Below are 14,133 nucleotides of genomic sequence, written 5' to 3'. Positions count from 1 at the left end.
ATAGAACGATTAACTCAGAGTAGGGCTAAAGCTGAATTACTCCAACTGGAGGAGAAATAAGCCAGGAAGTTCAGAGCAATGCAGACAGCACACACTTAAGTCAGACCCTGCAGAAAAATGCACCCGGGTGTGTCAGGATTCATTCTGCACTTTTGGCTCTTTCCTGTTTGTCTTTTTCAAATTTAATAGTATCTCTATATTTGATTTCCTTTTATGGAGGGCTCTAAAACAAATTATTTACCAAAAAGACAAATGCAGACTCCTAAAAGTTCATTCACATGATTAACATTTGGCTATTTCTATTTTCCTGTCATAAAGATTTATACGATATTAATAAAGGACCAATTTCCCCACAAAGGGAGTATATTAAAATAAAAGTTCATTTACATATTTGAATTTCTCCTGGAGAGTATTTATCAAATGAGCATCCAGGTTTCTGACTCTCTGCGCTGCTAAGTAGTTGGCAATGCTTAGCATGTAACTATACATTTTTCATTACAGTGACTCTTTTTCTCCCCAGACTTGTGAGAGAAGGATGTGACCCTATCGAAACAGAGCGGTGCTCTTGGTTTCACACATAAAGGGCTACTTAGAGAAGAATTTGATAAGAGTTGGGTGTGGACACGTTTTCTTGTATTAGGCCATCAATCTGAGCTGTGAAGATTTTTCCCTTGGTATTATTGACTTTTTGTTGCAACAGGAAGATGAACATTTCTTGACTACTGTCACACATCAAGTAAGGCTTCAGAGGTTTAGAGAACTGACATTTCAAAATACTCAATCAGGAGCCAGTCACCTCTTCTCAGCCTTACTTGCTCTAAACAGGAGGTGAACACTGAAATGTGGCACAGGTTCAGAAAACCACAAATCATGCTTTAGGCCGTCTCTGTAATTCTATCATTAAAGTGACAATTATTACCCTAAATGGCTCATTCTGAAGGTTTCAAGGATTCTTATGGCAACATATAATGACAACAATCTTCGAGTTTTTAAGAAATCTTCTATTACACATGTGCATTTATTTTCAGAAAAACTCCACAGACATTCAACATTACTTAGTACTGCAAAGCAACCATTCTTGAGTGATATGAGTTCCAATATCAAATGTAGGCTCTACTGTAAGGAGAGGAACTGTCCAAAGTATATGCAGTTATAAGAAGTGAAAGATTGGAAAATAATAGGATTTAATTACCCACACCAGAATTTGACAGATTACTGGAACCAATCATTCTCCCCTCTCTCCTTCTCTCTCTCTCTCTTTTATAAAACTGCATATAAGATTTGAGAGGGCTCAAAATAGTCTGCTGTTTTATGTATTCAGTAAAAGACAACTAAGGTGATGTTTGCTTAATTATCTGAACACCAATGCAATGTTCTTTACTCGCATAAAGTTCCAAATATTTACACTATAGAATATTGCCTCAGAAATAGCATCTAAATATAAGGTCATTTCTAACTAACACAAGAAAACTAGCAATGTCCTTGACCTCTACCTTCATCCTAATCTAAATTTAAATATTTTGATTATGAATGTATTATATAAATCACAATTTGTAAACATACACAAAAATGAATTAGCCCAAGTACAATGTACAATCGAATACAATATTCCTCTGCCAGTATAAATAAACCATTATTAAAATTATAAAAAGGAACAACATTTTAAAAGTACAAGAAACAAACATAATTAGATTTACTATATTATGAGGGTTTATGAAAGAGCCAACAAAGTTCAGTTTTCAGTCTAATAAATTCAAACAGCGATAAAATATAAGTACTTTAGCAGTCCATTTGCATTTTGGTATATGTTATGCAATGCAGAGGGGATCTTTTACTGCTAACACAACCAAAAGCAAAATATATTTTAAAAGTTCTTTTGTCCAAATATATTACTGCATTAATCATACATAATCAGTAATTTACGAATTCATTTTGGGAAGCTAGATCAGAGAAGTATATGAATGCGATTCATTCAAAACATACTATCAGGGAGATACAGTTCACATTCCCTTCCTCTGTCTTCCCACTAATCTTTCGAGTGACTAGGCAGTCTGGAGAAGTCTGCTACTGCTCTCTACAGTTTAAACGCATCCACTTCTTAATTACAGTCAGTAATTGACTTTGTTCTGTTCCATTCCAGTCACTCAGAGCAAAGTAGTTTCAAAATCTTTGACTGGTAAAGCCCATTTAATTCAGGTTTCTCAATCCGCTTTTTTACATTACCTCTTTAGGATTTCTGATAAGTGGTTTGCTGAATCATATTTGCACTTTGAACAATCGAATTTTCAACACTCTTGGGGAAAAAAGACGTCAGTGAAGAATGTTAGCTTTGACTAAATCTTTTGATTGAACAACTCATGATGACAATCTAAAGTGATGTAGAACTAATAACAGACGTAAAGGATTTGCTATTGAGCCATGCTAATATACTCTTTCTACATCATGTTTTGCCTCCGTGACAGATGCTGGGGTGAAGGGATGAAAGAAGAACGTACAGAAAACATGACAGGTTTAGATAAGAGCTGCTGGTCTCCACTTTACTTGGAAACCCACTTTAGGCAAATGACTCTTAAAATTCCTCATGATCACCAGGTTGTATTTGAAAGGGATATATCAGGGCACCAAAGCAGCCTTAATGAAGTATGTTAATGTTGTCAATAATGAATATCTTTTAGTACCCCTCTGGGGAGATTTGCCTCAAACTTTTCCACACTAAATAAAGGCCTATCTAAATTCTTGCTGGTAACAAATTCATGCCCAGGAAACTATAGCAGTATGTCCACTGAGCAACATGCAGAGTAGGCACATTCCTTAAGGCTTTTTGATATTAATTCAACAATAGTTTTCCCTTGGACTTGGAACAGTCTGTGTCCTTGTCGTTTCTCTGAAGATGGAGGCAGGTATGTATGTGCAAGCTCCAAACTTCAGTGATAAGAGATGAAGAGGGAAGAAATTTGTTTTTTAGGTTTTAATTAAATGGAGTATTGTTATGCTAATTTAAAACACTTAAAAGAGTTTCAAGGAGTAGTATTTATGTTTATGTAAGTATTGTCCATTAAATAATTACTCTTTCATGCTGGAAACTCAGACATGTGGGGGGAGGGGGGAAAGGGCATTTATTGAAACCTTAAAATTTGTATCCCCATAATATGCCAAAATAAAAAAAAAATAATTACTCTTGTCAATATTCATATTGGCAGTTATATTTTATAATGTTACATTTTAACTTAAATGAGATATGTAGAATGGCATTTATAATATTAAAGTTTCCATACTTTTTTTTTTACTAGAATAGAAACAAACCTTTTTGGAACTTCATTTTTTTTCTGACTATAAGAATAATATGAATGTATTGTGGAGAATTTGAGAAAACTAAAGGTAAATAATCAAATTAAAGCTATTCATAGATATATAGAATAAATGTTATAGACATTTTAATTTAGTTATTGAGTTTTTACAAATAATAACCAAACAAATATGATAATGATCAATGGATAACTTTATGCTATAGATACCTTGTCAGCAAAACATATTTGATAGTTAAACATTGTCAGCTTCTTCTGTTCCAGTTGATTTCAAATGCACATGGGGATATTATCAAAGATGCATGAGATGATGAATGACACATTCCCCTCTCTTTGATAGTACCACCCTTCCAACTGCAGGATAAATCCCACAATAATTCCATGTTGGGAAGACTAAAGTTCATGACAGAACATACTCCTAATCATTAACAATGACTGATTAAGTATCCATTAAGAACAAGGCACATGGCTGGAAGCTAGGGATACACAGCTCCCACCCCCAAGAACACACAATCTGTTTGGATAAATAGGACATATGCATATAAAGATAAATAACAATAGAAAATGACTTAAACTAAGTCCCAATGTGAGTGGCACAGACAATGCTCATGTTAAGATTCCAGAGGAGGGAGTAATTACTGCAGGCACATTTACATCATGGAATTATGCATAAACTGGTGGTCATGATATGTTATTCTTTAAAGGTTGATTGTATCGGAACTTTAGTATATTAAGGATATGAATACTACCACTTGGTATGCAAAGTGATATCAGCTTTAATGATCTCAAAGCACATAATAAACATTCTCCAAATGCAGCTTCCCTCCACTATCATAAAGTAATTTTGCAAATGAAGAAAATGAAGCAAATGAGGAAAATGAGAATGCCATTCTATCAAATTGGCATCATTTTAAATGATAGAATTAGGAGATTACAAAGATCTTGATTTCTAGTTCACTAGTTCTCAGCAAACAGTCGTGTACAGTCAAGGACTGTGTGTGTGAACAGGAAAGGGCCATGATGATTTGGTTTCAGTTGTGAAATCCGGAATAGTGACTTTAGACAAAGTTGCCAGTTTCCTTACAGTTAGGCTAAAGATAGCCCAATTTCAAAAGATCATGCTAAATCTTTATTTATTTTTTTTCTTTTCAAAAACAATCACTCTCTTGCTATGAAAAAAAAAATGCATCTAAGACAGAATTGGGGCATCCAAAAGCTCCTTCAAATCCTAGAAAGGACTAAAACAACCCTACATTTGAACAAGTATCTTTCACATTTTACTTATAATCAGTCTTTGAGTAAGAACCTAAGGAGGGGTTATACCATCTTAATGAAGCTGAAATTGTATATAGGAAATGCATAATGAAATATGCCAAATATCCAAAGAGCCCTAAAACATGTTAAATGATATGGCTATAGTGGTTCTAGAAATAAGTGGATAAGAGGAATGGATTTAATTACTATGATATTTACAGATACTCTGGATTTCATGAGGAAATTATTATATTTGAATTATTGAATTAAATTAAATAAAAATAAAAAGTTATGCCAAAATACACTAAGTTAATTTGAAGTGAGTATGAATTATTTTGTGATATTAATTTTGGCCATATCTTTATTGAATACTCACAGCATAAAACATAGATATATACATTGGCTATATCATAGTGAGATATCAAGACCTAACACTGAAGCAATAGTACTTAAAAAAAAAAAGCACACAGATTCACATTTTTTTCATCTTACATCACACTCCACATACGATATAGCTGATCAAATGAATGTTGTCATGGTTGTACTAATAGTTAGATTACTTGGCCTCAGAGGTGTTTATGACCACCAAAGAAATTACATGATCAGGCTGAATGTCCACTTCAAATTACAGTCTGGTTTGAGTAACTCCTAACATTTTTCTTAACATTGCAGGCAAAGTTAACATAAAACTAAGGGTAAAATATCATTTAGAAGTAAAAGGTCTTCAATTTGTCTTTCAAAAAAATGTTACTTGTTAAAGCATTTTGTGAGAAAGTATCTGCCTTGTGTTCCCAATGTTGCTAGATGTTAAGTAAATATATGCTGATTACAAAAAAAAGTTGTTTTGGCAACTCGCTTATTAAAGTGCGTTTGTAATCCCCATCTGTCATGAAAGTTTTGAAAAGTTTGTTTACTTTGGAGAGCAGCCTTATCCAGGGTTACCCTAGCAAACAATGATAGCAGTCTTCAGAAGTTGTGTGAGGAACAAGCCACTAGGGATCCATTCTTGTTTTAATTGGCACACACAAACACTTTTCTGGTCTGTCAAGAAGATCAAGCTAATATGCATGGAGGGTGTTATATTCTCAGCTTTGGGGAGCAGTAAAGCTCCCTTTATTTAAGTAATTTAAATGATAGACTGCAAAAACTTTGCAAGTCAGAAAAATGTTTTATACTTTCTTAGGGAATATTTGTTTTAAGCAACGGAAAATGTTCTACATATCTAAAGATGTTGAACCTTATGTTATAATTACCCTGCTTCTTCTGACTCTGTGAAATGTTCCTAAATCCACATGCTACTAAATAAGCCAGGCCACCAATGGATCCTGCATTTCCACAACTCCCCCTGTGTTAACAAATGTGCGTTCATTAGTTTCCAGATGTTTATTGGATATTTTTTCAATGTGTTTGGGGTTGATTGATTTGCATGTACATTTATTGGAACCCTCAGTGGTGTCATCATATCAAAATAACCTGCCCATGTAAGCAATTTCTTATTTAATGGAAAGTAAACAAATGTTGAGCTATGTACATGACAGATCTCAAGTGCATTCTGAAATCTAAGGTTTAAGGCCAGTCTATCAAGAAACAATGCTTTTTAATTGAAATTGAGCTGTATCTTTGACACCCAAATAATTTGGTCCATGCATTCTTACAACAGAGATTTGTTATGCATAATAAAATGGGTCTTGCAGTGAACATTCATACCCCATATTGCCTGCCCGCTCTACCTTTCTGTTTATTAACAAAATCTAAATTTCGTTCAAATTTATTTCAAACAAACAAGCAAACAAAAGCTCATGTTCATTCTTTTATCTGTGTTAAAATATTTTAAGTACTGAGAAACAGTCTTCTCAATATTCATGAAAGAATACTATCCAAGTAATTAGTAGATAGTTTAGCAGTTTCCACAGTTTTGCAGTCAGCTACACCAAAACTTTTGCCTGTGGTGCTCATATGAAAAACGACTGAAAAAGTGACTAATCAAAGCAGTTGGTAAATAAGGATATCAGCTTAGAGTTTTATTGCTCTTAATGTTAATTTTTAAACTTGGGGGGAGTAGTCTGTAGATAAATGAATTATTCTGGGACCTGTCACTACCAGTCACTCCCTGGCAACTACAGAACAGCTTCTAGCCTGAGCTATAGTCACCATGCACAATTACTTATCTAGTCACATGACACTTGGGAATCTGCAGCCCCCATCATTTTCAAATTGGTATGATTTTATTATTATTGTCATTATTTAAGTAATGCTCAATTTAAAACATTTTAACAAATTTGAAAGTGTAACATAAACACAAAATCTCTTTCCTCAAGGTATACAGATGTGTTACCTCTTTGGCCATATCTTTTTATGAGTCAACATTACATACATGTTTATATTTTAATGAAAATATCATGTGTACTGTAATAAAACTTTTTTACACATTTAACTTTCTATAATACAATCATCTCCCATGAGGATTAGTTACAATCCCCCTTGCTCTCTCCCCCATCTCACCCATGTTATCCCTTCCAGTCCCTGTTCCAAGCCAAAGTGATCTCTCTGAAACTTGGATGTGATCATTCCATTTCTCTGCTAGATATCATTGTGAGGTTCCCACAGCTGTTTGAGTGCAGTACAAACTCTTTAATTCGGCCTGCCAGACCCTGTGTGCTCTGGCACCGGCCCACTCCACAGCTTCCCTGCTCCGCACTTTCTCCTGCGTCTCTACAATCCAGCCATACTAAAATTCTTTTTGTTCCACAGCTGCCCCATACTAATTCCCATTTCTTCCCTTAGAGCAGGCTGTTCCTGCTGCCCAGACTCCTGTGCCTTCCTCTATCATACCGTTCAAATCAATTTAGATGCCATCTTTTCCGTAAGGGCTCCTCTGACACAGATGTCCCTCCTTCCAAGTGCTCTCATGATATACTGCTTCTCCTTTGTCACAGCACAAACTGGTCTACCTTGCAATAAGATGTTGATCTTTCTGTTCCCCCCACTAAGCTGTAACCACCCTGAGGCCAATGACAATTGTCTATGTGCATGGTTGAATGACCAACACATAAGGAGCCCTAAGAAAATAATAAATAGATAAACCTTACCTACTTTATTCATTTCAGTGAATGCATAATATTCCATTGTTAGAGATGCCATAATATATTTAACTCATGCTTCATTGTAATAAAGTTTTGAAGGCTACAATATAATTGCATTCTTTCAGGTAATGTAAGCAATGTAATTTTGACATCTACTGATGACACTTTATCAGAGTAGAGTAGGCAAACTATTTTGAAGATTGAGAACAGCAGTCTCAACTATATTTTCCCATCAGTCAACAAGTCTTAGACTTCCCACAATGGGATTAAATTTGGAGGGCCCAGGAAGTACCAAGAGTGGTCTGTATTTCCATGCATATCGTGAGAATAGAATATTCTTAATTATATTCCAAAGTCACCCAAATGTTTTGTAGGGATAATCTATAATAGATCATCCAAGAATCTTACCCTAGTTGTGCTTTTCTAATTGGGAGTAGAAATTATGGGAAATTGGACAGGAGATCAAGATTTTTAAGAGTTAATCCTTATGATGCAAAGATGCTCACTGCTGGTCTGTCAGTGTTGCAGCCATTAATTTTACTAACATGCTGTTAATATTAATAAACAAGCAGACTGTGGGAGAAGGTGGCAGTAGTTATGTTGCTGATAATTTTATTTAGAAGTATTAGCTAATTTTAAGATACACTGACTTAAGCAGAAACAGGTATTGTTGCCACTAGTTTATTACTCACACATGTCTCCTATTAATAAGTGCTGAGATTGCACAACAAGAATAAAAGATGTTACAATATGTAAGTATCTCTATGCTATTGTAACATATTTGGCTATGATTATGAGTGTTTATAAAACATTCAAGAATTGTTCCATGTCTACTTACATTAATGAGAACACCTGTTAGCTTTAGTGCTGTACAGACTTATTTGCATTAGATTCAGGTTTTTGCATATAGTACATCACTTTTTGAAACAATTAGATGCTTAGAGAGAAATATAGCTAAGTGAAAACCAGCAGTTTGAATGCCTTCCGGCTCAAGACAATTCAACTCCAGGTTTTGGTGAAAAACAGAAATCTGCTGAATTACAATAATGCCACTTAGAAGTGAATGTAGGTGTATTTTATATTTTTTGCATTCAGAGAACAGAAGATAGATATAAAAATCTGTGCTTTAATTTTCAAGTAAAATTATAGCCAAACGAGTCAGTTTCTAGTCCAGGATGTCAAAAAGTAAGGAATGGCAATATCACTAAACATAGTTTCTTTGGGATCTTGGGGACTTCCTACCCAAAGTTGGTCTCCTTATCAATCTCAGGAAACTGGACAAATTCGCCAGACTTGACTGAATGAGAAAATCTGCAGATGCTTGTTCACCTTGTGTTGTTTCCAACACTTTACCATAGAGCCCTTTCTGTGTAACGACAGCCGTAAGGAGCGAAGGAGCCCAGGATTGATCCCTCTGAGTCAGTCACTTCCAGGCTGCTGGTCATAGCATAGCCAGAACATACCAACCTAGAAAATGCACTGTAATTCCCTTACAGAAGGAAGTGAATCGGTCTTATTCATTACTCACAGAAGATAGTTGCAACTTTTGTAGGTCTCACTCTATTGACATGTCTGTCTGCCACTCCCCATAGGATGATAAAGCTTCTGTGATTTAAATATTTTCAGTTATTGAAAAAAGAGCACTTGTGCAAATCTGTAGATTCACCACCTCTATTATCATCATTATACTTAAGAGGTGCAATGTTTACATCAAAATGACTCAGTTGGTGATATATTCTAAAGATAAATGCATATTTATGATCTGAAGAACTGTGATTTATTACTATTTTCTCAGACATAAACAGAGCACCTCTGTACTGTACTAGTAAACATGGATTAGCCAAGGCACACATGAACCATTCCCACAGGATTAATGATATTTTGTCTTGGGAAATGAGGGAACTGGGAATGGCCCTTGCAGAGTGTGTGAATCACAAGAAAGAATGTTATTTTTCCCCCTGCTATCTTGCTATGTGGTCTGGGCAGAGGAACAGATATTAGGTGGGGATATGGGAATCAACTAGTGATTCTTTTTATTGTATGGTATCCAAACTACATAATTCAAAAAGTAAAGGTAATAATATAGTAAAAGCTTGCTTTTTGCTTCTGATAATTTTGAAATTGTGTTGAACCAGGAGCCTGATGATCTAGATTTTTCTCTCTATGAAATAGCATCATCATTTATTAAGGATGATAGATTAACTATCTGTGTAATTAGGAAGTTCATGAATGAGGAGAAATTTCTCCTTTTCCATCAATTATAGGCTTAAATATGTCACTTTTAACATATTATAATATTGTCACTTAAGTGTCAATTTAAGTGGGATTAAATTTGGAGGGCCCAGAAAGTACCAAGAGTGGTCTGTATTTTCATGCATATCATGATAATAGAATATTCTTAATTATATTCCAAAGCCACCCAAATTAACACTTAAATTAAAAGTGTTAAAATATTTTTCCTGAGAATGTACAAAAATTATAATTCTGCCTATTGGGGAATATCTATAACTGTTTACTCAAAAGAGTTATCTTTAAAGCAAATATGAAAAAGTATCTAACATTTCTAAAACTAAGGTTAGTGGTATATAATATATATAATTCATATACATGTATATAAAATACTATATAGTGGCAAATTCAATATATACAACATATATACATATAGACACAGAGAGATATAATTTAATGGTATTTTAAAAAGCAAAATACCTGTGACTGTATAATAGGTAATGACATCTGTCAATTGAGCAACAGGCTACTCACCTAATAATGGAGACATCTGGAATAACATATCACTCCATGCTAAATGTGTACAAAAACACCTTAACACTCTTTACTCTTCAAAACAAAATTACAGTTGTGTGGGAAATAGTACCACTTAAAAATATTAAGCTTTAAAAAAATATGTAGTGGTTGCACTATTAGTAGGGTGACTCTATAATTTACTATCCTAACTATAACAATTTTGAAGGCACAAAAGGGCACTATTATAATTACATCAGGACAATAGGTATAAACCAGGTCTATTTTGTATAGATTGGGACATATGGATCACTAGTCCTAGTCCACTAGTCCACACAACCCTAGGATGTCATTCAGCAACCACTGATTTTTAAGCATCTAGTGAATATCTCCCATGGGTTCAATTCTAGGAACTGTAAGGTATACCAGGAAAAGTTAGCAGTGACCTTTGCTCTTAAGGAGCTTATAATCTAGTGTGACATGCAAGACCAGCATGGGAAAACAAGTAAAATCAACAATGAAATTATGATTCAAGATGGAACAGATAATAGTTTTCATGGAAGAAACCAAAGTTTCTTTGAGGGCATACTGAATCCTCCGGAATGAATGTTGCAGAAGGATTTTAAAAGGACAGAATAGATTTAGGAGAAGAAAAGGAGTCAGAGGATGGGGCAGGGTAGTGGTGGGAGGGAATGGAGAGGGATAAAACAGGTGACAGGAGCAGCTTGTACAAAGGAAGAATGTAATGACTTTAGAGCACATTAAGAAGCTGCTCCTAAACTCTCTTTGCGGGCTCTTTGCCTGCCACTTATCCCTTAAGTGGAGGTGTTACTCAGTATTCTCTTGTAAAACATGATTCTTCACACTGAGAGACAAACTCTGTTATGGTAACCTCTGAATGTTACCATTCCTGTTTGTTTTTTTTTAATAAATCAGATTTATAAATCAAAAAATCCCTAATTTGTATCTCTGGTTCAGACATCTCTTTTGGTATCTACATTCAGGCCACCGTTATTTCTGATCTGATCTCCTTATTGCCACTTGGTGTTTTTTAATACATTCTCTACATCTGCTCATTAGCGAACTTTTAATTTGACTGGTATCAGCGTTGTACTTAGAGATCTTTATAAGTCTGATTCTCATGCTCACTGGGACCTAGAGAATCAGACTCTAGAATAGGGCCTAATAATCTGTTTACTGAGTTCCACAAGTGACTTGAAAGATGTGCTATGTTGGGGCCTGCTGTTCCAGACTATAGAAAGATGATCTACCCAAACCCGTATCTATCACATGCTATGTAAAAGTCACCAAATGGATCCATTTCATTCTCAGGATAAAACATTAATTCTTTAATATACGTCACCAAACACCACTTCATAAGTTGTCTGTCTCTAATTTTTTCAATTCCTTCTCTTATTAACTGTATAACTTTGAGCAAGTTATTTTAAATCTTTGTGTTTCAATACTCTTACCTATAATCTTGAGAAAAACAATAATACCTACCTCATAGGGACATTGGCTATATGAAATATAATCCAAGAGAATTTATCATAATACCTGCTACAAAGTGAGAACTTAGAAATATTGTTGTAATATTGTTACCAGATTTATTGACCGATTCATTGATCATCACCTGGATTTTGCAAGCTCCTCTTTATTCAGGAAACTACTCAGACATCATTTATTCAGGAAAGGCTTTTATAATCTCTAGAGGTCAAAAGAGAGGCGTTTCTCCATCATTCTGCACTTACACCATCAAGATGTGGATCTCACTATTGCATGTTATCTACTGTCTTGCCCTTACTATACCTTAAGCACCCAGACCATAAGTCCCTGCACTTAGCCTAGTATCTGGAATTCCACAAGCTCTCAGTAAAGGAGTATAGAATGAACAATAGTTTAGTTGGCTTAGGTTAATACAGCAGAGTTGTGGTATCCACCTAAGAAAGGCCTTGAAATTTAGAAAACATAAATTTATTTGGTAAATTAGGCAAAAGGCAAGCAGTGATCACTCCCGAGTAGAGATATTCCAGTGTCAGAGAGAGGGAGACATGCTCTTAAAGCTGGATCTGTGTTGCAACTTCCATAACTGTCAACACAGTACTATCTCCTAAGGTTGTACCAATGTGTTTATGTGAAAGGAAGACACACGGTTTCTTTCTGATGAAGAATGCCTCTTCTGTGGCTCTCTGGGCTTTCTAAGGCTCTTTCTGGTTCCTGTACTTTTTCCCCTCCCTTCCACACTGCTCAGGCACTTACTCTACTGCCTCCAATTTTAGATGCCAGGCTTTTCAGCTGCTTGGCATTTGAATTAAGACCTTTAACTCATGATCTGACATGATCTCAGGCCCTAAGAGTTGAGAATGCACCTGGTCATCGAGAGCCTGTCTTCACTGACACTCAGTCCTGTGGTTGTATCCCCTTTTTGTGTCTTGGCTTGTGATTCCCTATTCTGGTGGCTTCTCTAGTGTACCAGACCCTCTCAGCTGGGAGAGGTCCTTTTTCAACAACTCCTTTTAGGAACTGGGGCTCTGCTGAGCATTTCCCTGATCCTCACTGCACCCCATTCCAGTTCTTTAGATCCACCTTCCATCTACCTCATCCATTTAAATTATTATACATTTAATCAAAAAATAATACATACTTGCAGCCCAATTTTAAGAGTATATGAAAATAAGTCATGTCAGTGTATTCAGCAATCATCCAATTGGCCTGTTAAAATATCCTTGTTATTTATGGTTGGAACTCACACCATAACTCTAACAGCCTGGGCTGTTTTCTGCTATCTTACTTTTTAGGTTCTGTATTCTGACCAGCAGATACACTTCCTTCCAGTATCATCAGCTCGAACTTTTCTGTAATAGTTTTCCCAACCATAGTGTTTCTCTGCCAGCTTCATCAAGATGCTTCTATTACTATTAACTGGATTATTCCTGATCCCTGGCAAAAATCCCAACCATTAATAAGTGATATCTAAAAATCATCAGTACAATGAGTTGCTCCCCCAATTTCTGAGGCCCGCTATGAACCATTGTGCCATTTATCAGTCTCTAGGAGTCTGAGGAGCAGAACATTCAGGTGATTATTTTTCCACCATGAGAACCAATGCTGGGTTTGTAATCTGCTACCCTTGGTGAATGGCTCATAGCATTGGATCCACATTTTACTGAGTTTCATCCACAACGCTTTCTTAAAATGTTTGAGGTTTAATTAGATTAGATTTATATGCAGCTTGTGAATTTACCTGAAAGCAGACAGAAGAGGTACTAAGGGAAGAGTTTGTTTCAAAGTTAAAGAAGCTACTGCCCTTGAGGTATAATCTGGAGATGGATTTTAAACTTTTTTGCCCATGATTCATGGTAAAAAACATATTTACGTTGCCAACCAGTACCTTCATCTCCTCTTCTCTTTCTCTCTCCCTCCTTCATTTCTCTCAAACACACACACAATTCTATCATCTATCTATATATTCATCCATTTATTCAATATATAATATTAAATTTATATACTGTGAATATATATGTACACAACACACATACACACACATATATATATACACATACCATATAATTGAAACAAAAGTTTCATGAAGTATTATTCACCTTACTAAAAATGATGCAATCTGATACCTTCTCTTCTGGTCTATTCTTTCTTTAACTTATTTCATTTAAAAATTCTGGTCCCAACTTACTAAATTGATTTTGAGACCCACAAAAGGGTCTTGAATGCAATATGAAAAATACTGGCCT

At 35.2% G+C, this 14,133-nt stretch overlaps 1 protein-coding gene across 2 annotated transcripts in view; it reads right to left on the bottom strand.

Annotated features, from left to right (window-relative positions):
* ARHGAP15 (Rho GTPase activating protein 15) overlaps positions 1 to 14,133 on the bottom strand; it is a 604,592-nt gene that overhangs the window by 309,028 nt on the left and 281,431 nt on the right. The gene's annotated exons all lie outside the window — the stretch shown is intronic.

The sequence above is a fragment of the Microcebus murinus genome, chromosome 8 (assembly GCF_040939455.1).
Source record: "Microcebus murinus isolate Inina chromosome 8, M.murinus_Inina_mat1.0, whole genome shotgun sequence".
Taxonomy (NCBI): Eukaryota; Metazoa; Chordata; class Mammalia; order Primates; family Cheirogaleidae; genus Microcebus; species Microcebus murinus.
The sequence above is the reverse complement of the archived record's forward strand: the minus strand, read 5'-3'. Positions and strand labels throughout refer to the sequence as shown.